Raw genomic sequence first — 21,488 nt, 5'->3', positions numbered from 1 at the left:
TCTGACTTACTTGAGTTCCCTACCATCCTTAGTACTGCATAATTTATATACTAATATTTGTATATATCTATCTCTATGTATCCCTCCATATATCCTGAGTGCTGTATAATTTATATACTAATATTTGTATATGTCTATCTCTATGTATCCATCTATATATCTATGACTCTATCTCCATCTGTCACATATCTATCTCTATTAGCTACATATCATGTACTTATATCTACTCCCTCCTTATGAAGATATTAATTTATTAGTTTTGTGTAACTCTACTGACCTGGAGTAAACTGAGATATATGGGAGATTTATGCTTAGCACAAATTCTGCAAAAGATTTATGTTCAACATCTCCTTTTAAAATATATATTTTAAAACGAGCTTCCCAAAATACTTATTTCAAACACCATGAAAGAAAAAATGGTATTTAACCCATTTAGAGTCTGACATACATTTTTCTTATTTAACACATTTTTATACAGCTTGAGGTTTCTTATTTGATTTTTAAATTGTGTTAGGAATTATTTTCATTGAAAGATTATTAATATAAAATAAGTCACAGCAATAATATAAAAGATTAATTTTATATATTCACATTCCTCAGTAAAAATATGATAAAATTTCCATAGAGTTGATTTTTTTCAACTTTATTCTTGAGTATGACCCAATAAATCTGATTTACAGGGCAATTATGCAAAACTGTTTTTATTATCACTTTGGATAAAAGTACTATTTAAAATAATCTAATAAAATGGTGACTAAGGCACAGCATGTCCTCCAAATGAAAACACAGGAGCTCTGGTCTGTCTTATTCTTATACTGAGTCCTGTTCCTAGAGTTTCTGTGAGCTCTGAAAAAAATTTCTCTTAGACCCCAATGACAATATTCTTACTAAGCATACTCCCTCACCAAGGAAATATCTAGTGGCTGCCCTGACTTTGAAATATATTCTGACTAGTGCCCCAGATTTGATTCCCTTGAAATCTAACTTTTGGAAACTATCAAACATATGGACAATAGGGAATAATGCAGAATTCTCTCCTGTAATTAGTACTGAATCATTCCAGATGAGCTGGAAAAATCTTTCATGTACCTGGACCCATGGAATTCAAGAGCTATCTAGCTAAAGAAAGTGGGAATGAGAATTGTTTCCACTCTCAATGCAAGCAACTCAACTAACTATCCTCAAATTGTATTTTAGCCTCTGGAAGGTTTGGCAAATGCTTGGTTAGTCTAGAAAGAGATATTTGGGAAGGCCACATTACTCAGAGTTGTATGCATCTGAAACCTTTGTGTGTGTATTTTAAAAATAATTTAGAAAATATATGTACTCACCATTAAGTCATCTTAAAATGTTGTATTTCAATTTTAAATAGTTAGAATAATTTGAGGCAGAATATTATGTCAATCTTTAAACAATTTAAGTGGCATAAAAATACATACTGTTATACATATTATCGTATATATATATACACACACATGCAAAATGTTTTAACGATCAGTTATTGTACACCATTCTTTTTTCTTCTTTAATACTTTTTTTTATTGCATTTAGTTCATGGAATTTCATTCTAATCTATTTTAAACTTAAAAGTCATTCTTGATCATCCTATCTTATTCCTTTGCAATAAATAACCTGTATATAAACTTAGTTTTGTGTGAAGCAAGTTTCAAAGATAATGATTTTCATAAGAACTGTCTCATTTAATATTAGAACACCAAATGTCAGATTTAAAAATAATTATATGAAGATTTAAAAATAATTAATAAACATAAAAGTATAACTTTACTGGAAATATAAGTATGAGGTGGATGGAAAGTTATGAAAATTTTGATTTATTATATCTGTGGACAGATAATTTCTTATCGAATATCATATAGATAAATGTATTTTTTCTATTTCTGTCATTATTTTAAGCTTTGAAAAGCTAATGAACATAAATTAGCAAATAAGAACAGAATGGAGCTCTATACCAAATCTCACATAGTAATCAATCACAAAAACTTATTTTTGACTTTCTATATGCTATTAGTTTAATTGAGTCCTATGTCAATTTTGTTGAAAATAAGACATTGGTAACAATCTTCCTTGCAAAATGATTTCATACTCAGTCATTGATTTTTCCATTTTCTTAACACTAACAACGATATTTATAATTCTTTTGGTACTTGAGAGATAAACCATCAGAAAGGAAAATCCATAGGACGCCTTAATAACAAACACATTCTCAGCCAGACCCATATTAGAAAAGAATACATATGGTAATTGAAATTTTAAAATGAAAGTTTTTTAATAATCTTCATGACCATGTACTCCTAGGAAAGTTTTCATATACTCCAATGTGTTCCTACAAATCACATCTAAGACTACTAGAGTAAAATAAAGAACTGGCCTAAAGGCAGGAGAATCACTTGAACCCAGGAGGTGGAGTTGCAGTGAGCCGCGATCATGCTGGCGCACTCCAGCCTGGGCGAGAGAGACAGAGACTCCATCTCAAAAAAAAAAAATTAAAAATTAAAATAAAAAAATAAAAAAGAACTGGCCTAAATGATTATCTTGATTTCATTTCAAGAATATAAACTAAATTAAATGAGGAAGAAACACATCTCCTGAGCCATAAGTATTGCCAACAGACTGTGCTTCGGTTTCAGCTATTTACGCTTCTCTTAAAAACAAAAACAAAAAGATGCTTGTCTTATGTTCCTTAGACCCAGAAAGCACATTGATTCATGACCAAGAACTTCCAAAAACCCATTTCAATGTGTTTAATGTACACAGGTTGCAGATTAAACATACTACATAACTTTCCTTGTGTATCTAATCAAGCTCAGTGGTATTACACATTTGAGTTTCCTTTGTCAACAATAGACAGTGGGAACAAAGAGTCAAAGAGTTGAAAATTAAAAGGAGAGAGAGAGAGATTGAAATTATTGTTTTCTCTCAGCCAGTGTAATTCTGCCCTCACAATGATGATGATACTATTCTATAGTTTCATAAGTTTGTATTCACTTTTTAGAAAAATGAATCTGCATCTAATTATAGAAGAGGGAAATTGGGAAATTGTTATTGTATTTTCAACATACATATATATGACATGAAGAGTCTAGAAACAAATAATTAAAATAAATATCATAGGAAATATTAAATTTGGGTTACTTCCTAAACATACTCATCCCTTGAAGGATAGAGCAAAGACATCTAACTAGTGCTGCTGGTGCCATTTTGGCTCTAAAATCTGTTTCTTTATCAAGAAAACTCATCTATAAAAGAAATCTAAAAGATAAAAGGAATAAAAGATCATGCTTCATCCTGACCATCTATTGCACGGATTATTGTTTAAAGTGCTACCAGAGCATAAGAAACTTGAAGATAACTTCAAGTTGAATAGGTTTAACAAAACCTATTTAAAGAAATAATTGAGCTTAGAAGTATAGGGTATATGCAATTGCCCTTCTGAGCACAATTTATCTCACTTAATAGTGCAGTTAAATCTATACCATTCCCCTAGCAATAATCAGTGCTGAGTATTTCAGAAATCCTAATCTCTGATGCATAATTCAAGAAAATAAACAGGTGCTTTTAGATTTCCTTCAGTGTGAAATCTAGATCTAGATTTACTGTTTTATAAACTTAATGTCCCCACTTCACTGATATATAAGAGCTACATTTATTTACCTGCAATTCAAGGCCTCAGTGCTTTAACCTTTGTCTTCCTGCTTTATGATGTTGTAGTACTCCTTTTACAGAAATACCAATATTAAATAGAGATGGACAATCTAGATTTTACCCCAAAAAATATGTTCATTTAGGCACTGATTAATCACACTTAAAGTGAGGCATGTTAAATTTTCTCCTCCAACATAGTAAAATTAAATTTATCAATTTCTTCACTGTCAGAATAACATAATAGACGTGGAGGAGGACTAAGATTGAGTAAATTCATTCCAGTGCTGTCTTTTTACTGTGTGTGTAATTTTGGATGAGTTGCTTGTGTTCTCTCAGGATCTCACTATTAACTACATTTATCAATAGGGTAATAATAGCCGCTGTTCCCCTATAGGCTAATGGCAATTTTCAAATCTTTCGAAAAAGTCAAAAGCCTTTGCATTTGGTCCTGACCCATTATTACTCTGTGAATTAATCCTAAAAGTCGGTACTCAATAATGTGGCTTTTTAATCATGAGCAACAGTGGCTGCCCTTTCTGTCACTATCTTCAAACTCACCAGTTCTGTCTGCTTGTTAGCGAGTTAGCTACTTACAAAGCTACTTCTAGGCAATTGTGTTTGGCACCTGGCCTCTTAGAGTTCTCTGCTTCCTACAATACTGTAAGACGCCTGGGGCCTAGAAACCACATGGAGCAACCACCATTCAATTTCCATGTGGGGATGATAGTTTTCTTTGCACATTCCTCAATGTCAGTGGTTCTGGCACTCCCAAAGCCAGAATATCCAATCAGCATGATTGATCTTGTTTTCACCCTTGACCTCAATGGAGCTTTTAAAAGTACTGACACTTTAAATAATCTGGATTGTGGCCTAGACACCTTAAAGCTCCCCAAGAGCTATAAAGATTAAGAACCACTAATTTAGAAGAATCTAGAGGATTCCTTAAGAAATTTTTAAAAATATTTGCATAAAATTCCTAATTTTCAAGCATGGGAAATTACTGGAAGATACCTGTTGACAACAGCATCAGGAAGATACATTTGGGAAAGGACAGTCTCTTCAACAGTAGTGCTGGGGAAACAGGATATCCATAAGCAGAAGAATGAAACTAAACTTTTATCTCTCACCATATAAAAAAATTAAATCAAAATATATTAAAACCTTAAATGTAAGACCTGAAACTATGAAACTACTAGAAGAAAACATTGGGAAATGCTTCAGGACATTGATCTGGAAAAAGATTTCATGAGGAAGATCTCAAAAGCACAGGCAAATAAAGCAAAAATGGACACATGGGATCACATCAAGTAAAAAGCATCTGCACAACGAAGGAAACAATCAAGAAAGTGAAGAGATAAGTTACAGAATTGGATAAAATATTTGCAAACTATTCAACTGACAAGTGATTAATAACCAGCATATATAAGAAACTCAAACAACACAATAGCAAAATAATAATAATAATAATAAATGATCCAAGTAAGAAATGGGCAAAAATCTGAATAGACATTTCTTGAAATAATACATACAAATGGCCAACAGATATATATAAAAAATGCTCAATATCAATAACCATCAGAGAAATGCAAATCAAAACCACATAAGTTATCTTACCCTAGTTAGAATGGCTTTTATCAAAAAGACAGGGAATAATAAATACTTGTGAGGATGTGGAGAAAGGGGGAAAGCTAATAAGCTGTCATTGGAAATGTAAGTTAGTATATCCACTGCAAAAGATAGCGGGGAAGTTACTCAAAAAACTAAAAATAGAACTACCATGTGATCCAGCAATCCCACAGCTGGATATTTATCCCAAAACAAAAGGACTTCAGTATATTGAAGAGATATCTGCACTCCCATGGCTACTGCAGTACTATGCACATTAGCCAAGATATAGATTCAACGTTAAGTGTCCATTGATAGATGAATGGATAAAGACAATGTGTTACATATAGACAGTGGCATATTATTCAGCCATGAAAAAGGATGATATCCTGATATTTGCAACAACATGGATAGAACTGCAGGATATTATGTTAAGGGGAATAAGCCAAGCATTGAAAGATAAGTGTCTCATGTTCATGTTCTCACTTATATGTGGGAGATAGAATATTGATCTCATGGCAGTAGAGAGTAGAATGATGGTTACCAGAGGCTGGGAAATGTAGATGGAGGAAGAGAGATGCAGGGGAAGAAAAAGAGATTGACTAATGGGTACAAAAATATAGATAGAAGGAATAAAGTCCAGTGTTTGGTAGCACAATAGCATTCCCATAATTAACAATAATTTATTGTATATTTCAGTATAACTAGAAGATTGGATTTGGAATGTTTTCAACACAAAGAAATAATAAACGTTGGAGGTGAAGAATATCTCAATTTTGCTTTTTTTTTTTTTTTGAGGCAGAGTCTTGCTCTATCACCCAGGCTGGAGAGTGGAGAGCAGTAGCACGATCTCTGCTCACTGCAACCTCCATCTCCTGGGTTCAAGAGATTTTCCTGCCACAGCCTCCTGAGTAGCTGGGATTACAGGCATGTGCCACCACGCTCAGCTAATTTTTGTATTTTTATTAGAGAAAGGGTTTCACCATGTTGGCCAGGCTGCTCATTAACACCTGACCTCCAGTGATCCACCCACCTCAGCCTCTTAAAGTGCTGGGATTACAGGGGTGAGCCACAGTGCCCAGCCACAATTTTCCTCATTTGATTATTACATATTGTATGCTTGTATGAAAATAGCACATATACCCTATAAATATGTACAACTATTCTGTATCCATAAAAAATATATATAATTATATATAATATATATTATTAAATGATATATAGTATGATACATAATATAATATATAATATGGGGTATGAGGTTAGAGAGACAAAAGGGAAATAATAATCTATGTTATGTTTAAACGCTGCAGCGTATTGAAGGCGGGAAGAACACCAATAACAATAATGCTTGTGGTTGTGCTTGGTAGCCATTAATGCCCTTAATAATGAATAAGAATTTAATGACTAAAAAATAAGCAGCACTTTTCTGGAATGGTTGACTTTCAGTGAAGAAAAAAATTAACTTTGCCTCAATTAAAAAAGTTACTTTGCCTCTCATTTAAGCAACCCTAGTCCCTGCTTGCCTGCTGATCAATTCTTATCTTAATGTCTACTCCAGCTGATTCTTCTTTTCAGCTCTAGACTCTGATCTCCTTGAGAACAGCAGCATCACATTCATCTTTTATTTACCCCTTCTTTGCAGTATCCCTGGCATATAGAAGGCACTCAGTAAATATTGATATTAACTGAGCTGAAAGCACCCTATCTTCACCTTGATCTCCTGGCTTTCTAAGCTGGGTAAAATTAGACATAATCATTATATTCTTGTAAAAGCAAGGACTACAGTACCTCAGAGCCTTAAGCAACCCACTGTCATTCCACAAAGAGGTAGCATTTTGGATACAAAAGAAATTAACATGTATTAATTTAAGATGGCCTAATTCAAGTAGCAAATATATTTGAAAGCATAGTAAAGCAATAGCATGAATAACTGTTTTGCCACCTGATATATTGATAGAAAATGAGAAAGCTTTACCCCTGAAATAAAATGCTTAATTTCAGTGTCAGTGTTTTGTATATTAAAAATCTTAATTGAAAAAAATTACATCACTGAAACTATTAGTAATCATTGTAACTGTAGACCACAGGAGAATGTGCAAGTTGCTGCTAAGTACATGGCAAGTTTTTATAATTATAATCAGCTAAACTGCTTAAGTGAGTGACACCATTTAAATTAGGAAATTAAAGCTTGAATTATTTTTCTGAAAATTTGCTATTGCTTCTTAAAGAAGCTAAAGTCTTGTTGGATATTGGAATTCTCCATAGCCACTGATTGTGTTCTGTTTACAATCAATCTATAATTTGCTTGGCTGCTTCCAATAAAATATTAATGCAATCAAACCTAAAATGTTTCTGTTCACAGTCATCCTCTTATCACGGGTCAGACTATAAAGCTCTATTATTAAAATAAGCCAAATATTTGCTGTTTAACTGCATACAGATAACTTTGGAAATCTCATCCTAAGGAGTTCAAGATATTTTTTTTCCTTTGGACTAGGACTTCATTTTCTAACCAGACAATTTTCAGCTAAGTATTTATTGTTAACATATAGTTGACATAGATTGTCTTAGGCAATATGCAAATTATAAAGGGGTATAGGATAAAGTTCTGACATTTATATATGACTGCAGAGACAATAATACACATAAAAAGGTTGAGAACACAAGACAACATGTTCTCAAAACAATGCTACATGCTGTCATTTCTGAGGAAGGGGGTTTCTCATTGAGGGTAGTATCAGAAGAGGATTAGAGACAGGGCATCAAGGTGAGTGACAATCAAATGTAAACATCCCTCCTACCAAGTGGCTCTTATCCTGTCCTTTACTCAAAAGTAGATAACCATTGTAAAAACACCTTAATAAGAAGGAAATCTCATTTATGTTGAAATAACTATGTATCATATTAGAGAATTTGGTGTACTTGAGCTGAAGTCATTAAGACTGGAAAGTAAACAGATGAAAAGGTAAAGGCTAGAGCCTTCCAGCTGCAGAAAATAAAGGAAAAAGAAAAACAAAACAAAAACAAGAAACCTTTGAGAATGATTTTCCTGGAATAAACAAGTAGGGGTAGGGTGAAATAAACCTGATGAACAGACTCTGGCACAGATAAATTTACATTATTTTAATCAGAGAAGAGATTTTATCTCAAAAATAAATCCCATGAAGTTCTAGATTGTGACGGAAGAGCTTTGATACTCAGACATATTTGACATTAAACTAGTTCTAGGATTTCTTTATCCTGGATATGACTACAGTGATCCTAAAATTCATGGAGAAGTTTCATATTTAGTAGAAAGACATCCCAAAACTTACTTCATATTAGGTCCCACCATATGTAATCACTAAATGGGGTTACAGGTTTCAACTTTCCATGAAGCCAATGGGTCACATCAGTTAAACAGTTTCTTGTTTCATTAAATCAAATAGTCTGATTGATTTTGATGCAAAAACTAATGTCTTACCATAAATCCTTTTGGCTTACGTCTCAAGTCAAATCACTATACATACACTACCATAACTGAATACAAGCTGTGTTCATTGATTATTGAGTGAGGAGGAGCTGTATCATTTAAAAAACAAATTTTATGGGTCTACCTGAGAAGAAATATAAAGAGCTAGCTTTAGGTTTCTCAACAGAAGCACTATTGACACTTTGTTATTTTTTGTTTTTGTTTTTGAGACTGAGTCTTGCTCTGTCACCCAGGCTGGAGTGCAGTGGCACAATCTGGGGTCACTGCAATCTCCATATCCTGGGTTCAAGCTATTCTCCTGCCTCAGCCTCTTGAGTAGCTGGCATTACAGGTGCCAGCCACCACACCTGGATAATTTTTAAAAAATATTTTTAGTAGATATCAGGTTTCACATGTTGCCAGGCTGGTCTTGAACTTCTGACCTCAAGTGATCCACATACCTCGGTCTTCCAAAGTGCTGGGATTACAGGTGTGAACCACTGCTCCCAGCCACTATTGACACTTTGGAGTGAATAATTCTTGGTTGTGTCTCTGTGTGGTGGTGGGTGGGGGTGTCATATATATTGTAGGATGCTGAGCAGTGTCTCTGGCCACTACTCACTAGATACCTGTTACCCTGCTCTTCTAAGAGTATGACAATCAAAACTGTCTCTAGATGTTTGCAAATTATTCCCCCGTGGGCTAAATCACCCGTGGTTGAAAATTACTGGGTAAGAGAAAAGGAGAAAAAAGAAAAAACACCAATTTAGGCAATATGAGTTCAAGTCTTAAGATGACTTATAAAGCAGATTCTATACTCTTTTTTACAAATGATCTTATGTTATTTGTCTCAAAAGGGAGGGTGTAGTTCTCAAAGGGGTCCAGGATGAGATGAATAATACCGTAGTGAGTATTTGGATGTGCATGCTAGAAGCTTGAAGAACTTTTCTTTTTAACGACCCACTTTTATGGGTCCCTATTGCCCCTTAAAATATAAAAGAAACCAGCATTGGGTCATGTGTTAATAATTTCTGTCTTTACCACCATATGCATTATTATCAGCTGATAATCTCTGGATTTTTATGAAGCTTCTGGCATTTACTCTGAGCAGAGCAGAAACAGTTCATTTTACTTTTGTTGAAGAATGAATTTTTGTGCCATGTGATAAGAAAGGAGTTATGCAGCATCATTTCAGACTCTGCAGACCAGACATCTGAAGATGTGAGATGAATAAGAATAACTGCAATTATATAAGATCGGACTAGAAGACACTTCAGAGCCATGACAGGAGATCTCCCAATCTTGGCAAGGGAAACAGGTCCCAGAGACCTCCAGTGTCTACTTTTAATAGTCAGGTTGCCCTTCCCTTTTATTTGCATATGGTTTATTCAAGCATCACTGTGGTATTACTATATGTTCAGTAGAAAATGTTAGTAATAGCATATACTCTTTCTTGGCATACCAGCAGGAAAACTAGGGATACCCTATGATCCAAAAGTCCTCAGGCCAACGTACTCAGTCCTGCTTCTTGTACTTTTTGGGCTTATGCAGTGTTACTGATCACAAGCCAGTATTAGAGTTACATTTGGATTGGTGGCTTTAATAACCTGGATTTCTTCCATTCATATGTAACCAAGTCCTTTTGATAAGCTAAGGCAATATGATATAAAACTTAATATGCAAAATCGACATGAATTTCTTCACTGTTTGAAATGATGTCATGATAAATCTCAATATTATAAAAGGATTTCTGGATATGTCTAGTTTAAATGAAGTCTTTTGATAAAAGGTAAAATGGCTTAGTTTAGAATATCATGTGAATATCTAATTTAATCCCTGCCTACTTGCCTATGCAATACATTTGCATATCACCATAGGCACTGTGAAAATGGTTAGAACTGTTTGATCCACAAATCATTCCCTTCTTGCTAATGTATCTATCATGCTCAACCTCCCTCCTAGTTTCCTAAATTCAGTCAGCCATCCTGGCCAGCCTACAAATAAGAAACATGATTGACAGCTGTCTTCTCTCAAACTTCTACGGCTGTTCTGTTTACCTTCCCCTTTTTAAAAACGTGCTTCCTCACTCTAAATTCCATTCAGTCTAGGGATTCCTTTCTTCCTCATTGACAAACTCGCCCTCTATCTTCTGTCTCCTCCTTAATTGACCTGTCTGTCACATTAACAGACATGGTTTTCTCCCTTGAAGATGTGTCCCATTGGGACTCTGGTGAAAGGAATCCCATTCACTTCTTTGAAGCAATACAGGACTTTACAGTTACCCATCTGCATTTCTGATTTTGATATCAATTGATTTACATCATGCTTTCCACATTCTTGCTTTAATCACTCCTAAACTTCAATGAATCAATCTCTCTGTAATAACAGTTTGTATGGAAAGGAAAACGAAAAGTTCTGTTTTTATTACAAATTTAATAGCAGCAATAATAAAGCTAATTTGTTTGGAGATTGCATAAATAGACATACATCGTAAAGAAAAGAGGAGATTTTAAAGAACAGATATCAAAACCTCAAGATTGTAGACAGGAGGAGAGTGAGAGTGGTAGACCTATCTAGCATGTATGTCAAACAGGAAATATGTTATTTAAATATTTATTTTAATTTTTTTAACTTTTAACTTTTGTAAGTACAGAGTAAGTGTATATATACTTATAGAGTACATGAGATGTTTTGATAAACCCATGCAATGTGAAATAATAACATCATGGAGACTGAGTATCATCTCAAGCATTTATTCTTTGTGTTACCAACAATTCAGTGACACTCTTTTAGTTATTTTTCAAGGTACAGTTAAGCTATTATTGACTATAGTCACCCTGTTGTGCTATCAAGTGCTAAGTCTTATTCATTTTATCTAACTATGTTTTTGTACCCATTAGCCATCCCCACCTCCCTGCCAGCCCCCCACTACCCTTCCCAGGCTCTGGTAACCATCTTTCTACTCCCTATGTTCATGAGTTCAATAGTTTTGATTTTTAGATTCCACAAATAAGTGAGAACATACAATGTTTGTCTTTCTATGCCTGGCTTATTTCACTTAACATAGTGATCTCCAGTTCCTTCCATGCTGTTATAAATGACAGAATCTCATTCTTTTTTCATGGCTGAATAGTATACTTCCTTGTGTATATGTACCACATTTTCTTTATCGACTCATTTGCTGATGGACATGTAGGTTGCTTCCAAATCGTAGCTATTGTAAACAGTGCTACAACAAATATGAAATATATGGTATTCAAGTGTTATGTATTTTTTATTTAGTTATATTTGTATCTATAAAATTCAGATCCAAATATTCCTGTCTGTTATTAAGAAAGAGAACTGTGAGTAGTCAGGGCAAAAGAAGAAACTGTATTAAGAACAGAAAGGCTTTTGCAGATGGCTAAGCATAATTACCATGTAGAAAAAGGGTCCAACAAGGTGTTCTAGTATGAAGGGTTAGCAACATGCAGCAAGAGCATCATTTACAGAACAGATGCAGTTTCTCCTCTTCTGAGAGATAAAGCCTCTGGATGACCATGCTAGCAACGATGCACTGCCAACCAGTCATATGGAAGAAAACAGTAAACTAAGAGATGACATTCCTTGAACAAGCTTTGATGAATTACATGAAAACTGAGGAAGTGCCAAGAAAAAAGTAGGAAGTGGGAAGTAAGAAAAAAAAAAAAAGACCTCTTAAATTGTGTGCTAACGATTGGAGACTTGTGGCTATCATTTACTTCAAATCCCAGGTCAGGGTGTAAATCAAGCTGTTTAACAGAAGACTTGAAGAAACTGGTAATGTTCAGTTATAAAAATAGAAGACATTAATAGCCATCATCAAAGCTAAAGGACTGTCATAAAGATGAGAGGTGAGATCAATCAGTACCCATCTTTTGATCCATTCAAGGGACTTTCCTGCTCTGAGTCATGTAATTTGGAGGCCCTGAATATCTCAAATACACACAAAATAAATGTATTAAAAAATACTCAGACATACCAGTACAGCTCAACCCATAAACCACACATCTGTTCTTCTGACTGAGTCTTTCAGGCCTCTAGGAAGTTCCTTAACACATCTCTTGCCCTATATCTTCAAAACAAAGAACAACTGTTTTTGGAAGTTCTGAAGGTTTGGATTGTGCTACTAACTTTTTTTAGGGCACTGTTTTGAACTATAAGGAGCTTTTCAGCTTTGGAAACACTTGGGTAAAGGAAGAAAAAAAAATTAACTTGTGAATCCTTATTTCCAATAGCAAGAAAGCAATACATTCTTGGGTAATGAAGCATGTTTTGCCAGTCACACCATGCATCTGTTTCCTCCATGCTTCTCTTATTGTTCCAGTTTTGGATCTAAGAGATAATAATCACAATAAAACATTTGATTTATTTTATACAATAAGATGCAGTTTAAAAAAAAGGTAAAACAAGAGGTGATCTTCAAATGGAGGGTGAATTGTGGTCTTAGACAAAAACTAAAATTGAATTTATATTTTCCACATTATTGAGTATAAGCTAATTTACCTTTAATATCAGCGAAAGCTTAGCAAAAAAAAAATGCTAACAGATCTGAATTATTTCACTATTAAAATGATTAAAATATTTTTAAAATTTTAGAGAAATTTGTTTCCTAGATAAATGTGGAAAAAAAGGAATATAAATATTATTCCAATAAAGATAAGATAATTAGAACAAGAAAATCAACCCAATTTCTATGACTATGAAAGATAAGATTCACGAACGTATAAGCTCAACACTTATTTCTATAGGGAATAACATTGGCAATTATAGATCAAAGTATATAAATAAAAAACAAATTTGGCAACATATGCTATTTCCGTTTTTTTAATACTACGTTAGCATTGAAACATTTGAAAGAAGAATGGAAACAATAATCTATGAAACTAGATATTGCTTTAAGTGATGGTGAAAACTATAATCTGAGATAGCAATTTATAAAATGAAATTACAGTATTTTGTAATATTTTCTGTGATGACACTTTAATATTTGTCACCTCATCACAAAATTTGAACAACATTATTTCATTTCTTTGGTTTACATCTTAATCTAACCATCAATTTAAGAATTTTATGGACAATTTTAATGGCTAGTGTCTCAGTGGGCTAAAATTTTCTATATTGAAACTACAAAAGTAAAATAACTAGAGCTATAATAACTCAGTAAGAGCTGTTGGAGGCTGAGAGTGGTGAGAGGGATTATCTACAAAGAGGCATAAGGGAATTTCTGGATGATGAAAATATCTAACAATTGCATTGCTTTGGTGACTGCATGACTATAAACATTTGTCAAATTCATCAACTGTACACTTAAGAAGGGTGAACATCACTATACGGAAATTATACCTCAAAAAGTTGACTTTTAAAAACAATAAAACATTTGTTCTTTAAATGCTGGCAATATACCATTATTCCAACAAATTATTTTAAAATAATTTGTTTTTAAAAGTTGTATAATTTGGCATTACTCTCAAGAGAAGAAAATGTGTTATTCTGATTATAACAACATAGTTGTTAATGTTGATAAAAATGTAAGTTAAGATTGCATAAACATAATTTGTGACTCATGTCAGTCTTAATGTATTAGTCATCCAAATGCCACTGACTCAGAAAATAATCAGACATGCATAATAAAATTATATTTATTTACAATTTATATTTTACCAACTTTCCTTCTCTGGAAATTGTAGCTTAATACATACATTTCAATATTTCCACTACATAGAATATTTTTAGCTACTTTATTGAGGTATAGTTGACAGAGAAAAGGCTGTAGATAGATATACATATCCATAGATAGATACACAATGTATACAACTTGATGTGTTTAAAGATAAGTATACACCCAGGAAACCATCACAATTTATGCTATAGACTTATTTATCACTCCTAAAAGTTTTTTCCTGCCATTTTTATTATGATAATAATTATGTTTTTCTTTTTGTGGTAGGAGCACTTAACCTAAGATTAACCCTTTTTAGAAAATATTTAAGTGTGTGATAGTTTTGTTAACCATATGCTCTACATTGTACAGTAGATCTCCAAAACTTATTTATCCTGCATAACTGAAACTGTGTACCCTTGAAAATCCCCCCCATTACCCCTTCCCCAATTCCTTGGCAACCACCATTCTACTTTCTGCTTCTATGTATTTGAGTACTTTGGATACCACATACAAGCAAGATGATTCAGTATTTATCCAGAACAGAAAAATAGAAGACTTTTTGTATTAGTTATGTTAGCTTGATTATAACTTTTAGACAAAGGGTATGTGATATGCCATCTGTTCTCTTGACACACGTCCCACAAATGTTAGAGGTGTATCTGAGACTCTCTGAATCTATGAACCTCTGCCTTTATCTATTTTAACTTATAGGGAGGTTCCAACATGAAAAAGAATAAGCTAGCCATTACTGCTGCCCCCAACCAGAGTGAACAGACTTTTTAAAAGGCTGTGCATACCATGAAACTAGAGGATTCAAATCCGAGTTCAACAGTTGTGAGAGAAGGATAACCTGGAGGAGATTCCCTGCATTCTTAGAATAACTCTGGTAAGTGTTGGTAAGCATTAAGGGTAATATAATTTTTAAATATCAAACTGCCTTTTAATTACATTAATATTTACTATACACTGAATACTAGATTCTGTGTTAAGCATTTCTTAGGTAATTCATTTAAGCTTTACAAATTTTGAGATGGATACCATGTTCTTCATTTTGCAGACAAGGAAGCCCAACCTGAGAGAAATTAAATAATTTTATCAGGATTAGCCTCCCAGGATATGGCAGAGTTTGGATTTCAATCCCGGTCTATGAGTCTTCAGCAACCATGGTATTATTTCTTACATAATTGCCTTTAATTTCTTTCTCATTTTTAAAAGAATGTTTTCTCGGGAAGAAGTTGTAACAGCTGCTTTCATTGTCCTACCATATCCCCTCAGCACTCACCCTTTCTGTGCACACCAGCCCACTTTGCAGCACATCTTCCCACATCTAGCCAGAATCTGGACCCATGTGTTCAAATAACAGGGTTTCCTTAGAAAATTGATCTGCTGATTAATGGAAAATTGTAAAGGGTTCTAAAAAGTTTATGAAAATATTACCTTACAGTCAAAGTAATTAACACTGGATAGATTGATAAAACTAGCTTTTAATAAAATTTTAACATTAAAGATGCACTAATGCAAACATGAAATTTGATTTTCTCTTTTGAAAAATGATTTTATGTAATATTGAGAGACAATGAAAAATTTTTGTTTGTCTTTTGAGTAAACTACAATAAAATAAAGGGTGGGGAGAGAGAGAAGACAGATTCACTTGACCTCATGCTGTCTTTATTGGGTCTTTATTAGAAAGCTGATTCTCTCCTCTCAGTGAGTATGAGATTTTGCATTTTTAAAATATTTGAGTAATCATTCTGGCTAAACGAATGATTGATAGTGACCTGAAATTCTGTTTTGTGATATCCAGTGTTTCAAAATTTGATATTTGACAAGTCTTCCAAGATCAAATTCTAAGTTAATAAAGGGTAAAATTTAGGTCCCTTAAAGTGCAAAAAAAGACATATTCAGCTTATTTAATATATTAAAATCATATAGGAAGCACTGTCTGTCTGATATAAAATGGTGTCTAACTTTCTCTGGATTATGTCCATATAAATATATTATGTGTTACAAAATCATGTAAATTTCCTGTAATTGTGATATGTCTCTATATATGTTGCTAGTAGTAATTATAATTATTGTGTAAAATTGCTGTATACCACAGAAATAACCAAGATTCCTAGTGAATTTTGGCTTTAACTATGGCTGTCATGAGAATTTTGTCACCCACAGACAACTGTTGTCTTGTTTTGAGCCTCTTCAAAAGCTGGTTATAATCAGCTATAGGACTTTGACAGGTGCTCTTGAATTCAGGTTTTTATAACTTTGGAGATTGTGACATTAGAATAGAGGAAAAGCTTTCAGAACTCTCATGGAAAGTTGAAATGTTCATGTATATCAAGCAGAACAGCAGTAAACCTCATGGACTGAACTAATAGAAAACCAAATTATTCCTTTTATGACTTTTGTTTAAAATGTTACTGATTCTTTGTTTTGTTTTTTAAAGTCAAGAAAACTTTTATTTTAAGCTATTTAAGCTATTGAACAATTGAGTATACTCCTATAAATGAAATTTGAAGCATATTTCTCTCTGATTTCTCCAAACTTGAAAACTAGTTGTCAGCATTCTTAACTTATGGCAATATAGTTATTTGCATAAGTGCAATTAGAATCTGTTTTCTTTTGCAACAGGACACAATTGAAGAAACTAGTTATTTTTACCCAGGCTTTGACTGGAATGACATGCTTTCAAAAATAAGCAGCCTGCTATAAGGAACCAGACTTGACTTATGGAGCCAAGAAACTCAAAATCTTACCAATTATAGTCTCACAATACAGTGAAATAAAAATAGAAATCAATATCAAGAAGCTCTCTCAAAACTATACAATATGTGGAAATTAAACAACTTGCTCCTGAATGACTTTTGGGTAAACAACAAAATTAAGGCAGAAGTTAAAAAATTATTTGAAATAAACGTAAATAGAGACACAACATACCAAAATCTCTAGGATGCAACGAAAGAGTGTTAAGAGGAAAGTTTATAGTGCTGAATGCCTACCTCTTAAATTTAAAAAGATATCAAATTAACAATTTAACATCACACCTGGAGGAACTAGGAAAATAAGAAAAAACTAACCGGAAAGCTAGCAGAAGAAAAGAAATAACTAAAATCAGATCAAAAGTGAACACAATTAAGACCTAAAAATACATGCAAAGAATCAATGAAACCAAATTGAAACACTGAACAGACCAATATCAAGTTCCAAACTTGAATCAGTATTAAAAAGCCTACCAACCAAAAAGAGCCCCAGACAAGAAGGATTTACAACCAAATTCTACCACATGATTAAAAAGAACTGGTATCAATTCTAATGAAACTATGCCAAAATATTGAGGAGGAGGGACCTCTAATTTATTACATGAAGCCAGCATTACTTTGATACCAAAATCTGGAAAAGAAACAAGGAAAAAAAAAACTACAAATGAACATAGATACAAAAATCCTCAACACAATACTACCAAATCAAATTCAACAGCACATCCAAAATTTAATTTATCATGATCAAGTGGGCTTGATTCCTGTGATGCAGGGTTTGCTCAATATACGTAAATCAATAAATGTGATTCCCCACATATACAGAATTAAAAACAAAAACCACAGGATCATCTCAATAGATGCAGAAAAGGCTTTCAATAAAATCCAACATCCCTTCATAATAAAAGCCCTCGAAGGAACATACCTCAAAACAATAAGGGCAGTCTGTGAAAAACCCACAGCCAACATCATACTAAACAGGCAAAAACTGGGAGCATTCCCTTTGAGAACTGAAACAGAACAAGGATATCCACTCTCACCACTCCTATTCAACATAACACTGGGAGTGTTAGCCAGAGCAATCAGGTAAGTGAAGGAAATAAAAGGCATCTGAATAAGAAAAGACAAATTCAAACTACCTGTCTTCACTAGTAATATGATTCTCTACCTAGAAAACCCTATAGACTCTGCCAAAAGTTTCCTGGTCCTCATAAATGACTTTCGTAAAGTTTCAGTATACAAAAATCAATGTATAAAAATCAGTAGCATTTTTATACATGAAAATATCCAGGTTGAATTTAAGAACACAATCTCACAATAGCCACAAAAATAAAATATAAAATAAAATAAAATAAAATAAATAAAATAAAATACCTAGGAATACGTCCAACCAAGAAGGTGAAAGATCTGTACAAGAAGGACTACAAAACACTGCTAAGAGAAATCAGAGATGACAAAAACAAATGAAGAAACACTTCAGGTTGATGGATTGAAATAATCTGTATTGTTAAAATGGTCATACTATCCAAAGCAATCTACAGATTCAATGCATTTCCTACCAAACTACCAATGTCATTTTTCACAGAATTGGAAAAAAAACTATTCTAAAGTTTGTATGGAATCAAAAAAGCAAAAATACCAAGCAAAAAGAACATAGCTGGAGGCATAGCATTACCTGACTTCAAAGTATACTATAAGACTACGGTAACCAAAACAGTATGGTACTGGTATAAAAACAGATACACAGACCAATGAAACAGAATAAAGAACCTAGAAATAAAGCCACAAACCTACAGCCATCTTTGACAAATTTGACAAAACTGAGCAATGGGGAAAGGACTCACTATTGAAAAAATTGTGCTGGACAAGCTGGCTAGCCAAAAGCCGAAGAATAAAAGTGAACTCCTACCCTTCACCATATATAAAAATAAACTCAAGAGGGAATAAAGATTTAAATGTAAGACCATGAACTATAAAAATTGTAGAAGAAAACCTAGGAAACACCATTCTGGACATCACCCTTTTGAAAGAATTTGTGACCAAGTCCTCAAGAGCAATTGTAACAAAAAGAAAAATTAAGGAATCAGGAAAAATAGCTAGTGTATGCTGGGCATAATACCTAGGTGATGGATTGATAGGTGTAGCAAACCACCATGGCACATGTTTATGTAACAAACCTGCACATCCTGCACATGTACCCTGGAACTTAAAATAAAATAGAAATAAAAAAAGAAGTGAGTCCTAATTAAGCTAAATAGCTTTGGCACAGCAAAAGAAACTATCAACAGAGTAAACAGACAACTTACAAGATAGGTGAAAATATTCTCAAACTATATATTCAACAAGGTCTAATATCCAGACTCTATAAGGAGCTTAAGCAATTCAACAATCAAAAAACAAATAACCCCATTAAAAAGTGGTCAAAAGAAATGGACATTTCTCAAAATAAGACATACAAAGGGCCAAGAAACATATGAAAAAAGTTCTGTATCAATAACCATAAGAAAAATGCAAATAAAATTACAGTGAGATAATATCTCATGTCAGTCAAAATTGCTATTACTAAAAAGTCAAAAAACAACAGATGCCGGGGAAGATGAGGAGAAAAGGAACATATATACAGTGTTGGTGGGAATGTAAATTAATTCACAGCCACTGTGGAAAGTGGTTTGGAGATTTCTTGAATAACTAAAAACAGAACTACCGTTTGACCCAGCAAATCCGTTATTGGATATATATACAAAAGAAAATGAATCATTTTACCAAAAAGACACATGTACTCATCACAGCAGTATTCACAATAGCAAAGACAATAGCAAAGACAAGGACTAAACCTAGGTGCCCATCAATAGTGGATTGGATAAGGAAAATGTGGTATATATACACCATGGAACACCATGCAGCTGTAAAAAAGAATTAAATCATGGTCTTTGCAGCCATATGGATGCATCTGGAAGTTATTATCCTAAGCTAATAATGCAAGAACAGAAAAAACCAAATACCACACATTCTCACTTATAAATGGGAGCTAAACATTAGGTACTCATAGACATAAGGATGGTAAGAGTAGTCACTGGGGCCTACTAAAGGTGGGAGAGATGGAGGGGCCAAGGGTTGAAAAGCTAACTTTTGGGTACTATGCTCACTACCTGGATGATAGGATCATTCATACACCAAACCTCAGCATCACACAATAGACTCAGGTAATAAACCTGCACATGTACTCCCTGAATCTAAAATAAAAGTTTTAAAAAAAGCGCCTCCCCACCCGCCAAATACCAAACAAGTGTCAGTTAGTCTATAGCTTAGCGATTCTAATATGCTGATAGGGAGACATACATCTACAAAAATGGAGGAGTAGCAAAGAAAATAAACAAAAAGAAGAGGAAAAGAACACCACCAAATTAATATTCAATAAGACTATATCTCAAGAGTTATGTGCCACATATTATATCCACGTACCTTGGGAATCTGGTACCGGTGCTTGAGTATAAGCTTTAGTGTAATGTGGTAATTACCTTGGTCTTCCAATTTTTTTATTAATGAAGGAGTTAGAAGAATTAAAAAGAAGGAAAATATTCTCTCTACCAAGTACACTTGGTGAAAAAATAACTAACAAAATTACAGGCTATAACACCGTACCATCAAAATCCCCCAGAACAGACTTGAAAAGCGAAATCAGAACAACGTTACCTTGATATAGTTTCTGGGTAGTACAGTGTGCCAATATTGTGGGGATAAAGAGGTAATAGTTTAGATGGATACAGAAGTTTACTGTTAATTGTTTTCATAAATGTTAATTGTCATGAATATTCATGTTGAAATAACTTTGGAAAATACAGAGAATAAAGTCAGTCAGAGTATTATTTATTCCACCTCACATAATTCAATGGTACATAGTTAGTAGGGATTATAAATGCATATACTTTACTTTTTCTGTTGGTGTAAATAATTCAATCACCTTTCCTCATAGTGAGTATTTTGTATACTTCTGGGTTTTGGCTCCAGAGCAGATAAACTTTAGCAGAAAGCTATGCTTCTCAGAAAAAATAAATGTATTTATCTAATACTCCTTTCTATCAGCTTTTTCATTTTGAGTTTATAAGTTATCTGAAATATCTCCAAGGATATTGTTATTCTACCTTTCAATTTGCTACTAGCAGTTGTCACTGTATGACTATTACTATGATTGAATTAAGGTGATAACTACTCTTTTTTTAAAAAAACTGATCTTAAATAATTGGTGTTAATCTATTTCTTCTTTTCCTTGTCTGTAATATTGAATATTTATCCCTTAAAAATCTATTTGTCTCCTCTAAATACACACACA

The 21,488-nt window shown here is 33.4% G+C and overlaps 1 long non-coding RNA gene across 1 annotated transcript in view; it reads left to right on the top strand.

The window, feature by feature from the left end:
• The window catches only part of LOC129057698 (uncharacterized), a 49,105-nt gene extending 27,927 nt beyond the window's left edge, over positions 1-21,178 (top strand). Inside the window, exons 2-4 of the long non-coding RNA XR_008522410.1 lie at positions 15,117-15,291; positions 15,463-15,571; positions 17,034-21,178. This is a non-coding gene — a long non-coding RNA (uncharacterized LOC129057698). The remainder of the gene's footprint in view (positions 1-15,116; positions 15,292-15,462; positions 15,572-17,033) is intronic.
• The last annotated feature ends 310 nt before the right edge of the window (positions 21,179-21,488 follow it).

This window comes from Pongo abelii, chromosome 12, assembly GCF_028885655.2.
Source record: "Pongo abelii isolate AG06213 chromosome 12, NHGRI_mPonAbe1-v2.0_pri, whole genome shotgun sequence".
NCBI lineage: Eukaryota > Metazoa > Chordata > Mammalia > Primates > Hominidae > Pongo > Pongo abelii.
Note: the sequence above shows the minus strand (reverse complement) of the source record. Positions and strands in the feature narration are given on the sequence as shown.